A 1,486-nucleotide genomic window follows, 5' to 3' on the forward strand; every position below is an offset into this window, starting at 1 on the left:
TGGGACTCACGGTTTGGGACTCTGGTATTCACGGTTTTAGGACTCATGGGGTTGGGACTCATGTGGTTTGGTACTAATGGTTTGGGACTCACGATTTAGGACTCTGGTTTTGGGACTCACGGTTTGGGACTCTACGGTTTGGGACTCACGGTTTGGGACTCACGGTTTTGGGACTCACGGTTTGGGATTCATGGTTTGGTGCTCACGGTTTGGTGCTCACGGCTTAGGACTCACAGTTTGGGACTCACGGTTTGGGACTCACGGTTTGGTGTCACGGTTTTGGTGCTCGGCTTAGGACTCACAGTTTGGGACTCACGGTTTGGGACTCATGGTTTTGGTACTCACGGTTTGGTACTCACGGCTTAGGACTCTGATTTGGGACTCTCACGGTTTGGTGAATTACAGTTGGTACTCACGGTTTGGTACTCACGGTTTGGTACTCACGGTTTGGGACTCACGGTTTAGGACTCATGGTTTGGGACTCATGGTTTGGAACTCACAGTTTGGTGCCTCTTACTCATCTAAAAGTACTCAAGTAAATTTCAACATAGCATCAGTACAATAAAAAAATTGAAGAATTATGTGTCTTAAAAAGCAGCTGGGACACATTACTAAGACACCCCCCCCCTACCTCCTTAACACACAATTAACCGCTGAAGCCACAATAAACATTACTCCTAATAAGTCGCCTCATGTCACCAGGATCTTTCAAACAAGGACGGTCACTACTGCTTGTAACGTAACATACAGACAACCAGGTAATAACACACCCAAACACAGGTAGACTCCAGGTACACCCACCTCTTATAGCAACCTCATTAACCCTTTTATAGATCCTCAGGTGAAAAAAAATTAACCTGTGGAAAAAAAATAGGTGTTAAATTGTCCTACTTCAGGAGGGATGCACACACATACGACTATCCTCCTTCATTAGATTCTCCTGGTCCTTCTACAGCTGATACTAGTTGTGTTACCTTCGTGAGGGGCGGCGCAACACCTGAGCCGCCAAGGACGACTCTCTCGAGGCGTCTGTTACTCTGACACACACACACCTGTAATGAGAGATGAGGTATTAGTGGTCTGAGATCTGTACACGGGGGATCATGATGTGGGGGGGGCAGGAAGGAAGGGAGGTGGTGGGGAAGGAACGAGAGTGGGGAGGTGGAGACAAAGAGAAGGGTAGGAGAGGAAGGAGTGGAGAGAGAGAGAAGAGGAAGGAGGAGGGGTCGGCAGAAGGAGAAGGTGGGAGGTAGTAGTGGTGTGAGGGAGGAAGGAAGGAGAGGAGAGAGAAAGGGAAGAGGAGAAAGTAGGGAGGAGGAGGAGGAGGAGGAGGAGAAGGAGGAATCGAGGTAACAAGGAGGGAGAGGAGGAGTGGGCGAGGCAGGTGAGGAATGAGTCACACCTATACCTGTCCAGAACCCCACCCCCACACCACCACACCTCATTACCCCCTACCACACCCCCACAACACCACCACCGTCACACC

Source organism: Homarus americanus, unplaced genomic scaffold (genome assembly GCF_018991925.1).
Source record: "Homarus americanus isolate GMGI-L3 unplaced genomic scaffold, GMGI_Hamer_2.0 scaffold18459, whole genome shotgun sequence".
NCBI classification, from domain to species: domain Eukaryota; kingdom Metazoa; phylum Arthropoda; class Malacostraca; order Decapoda; family Nephropidae; genus Homarus; species Homarus americanus.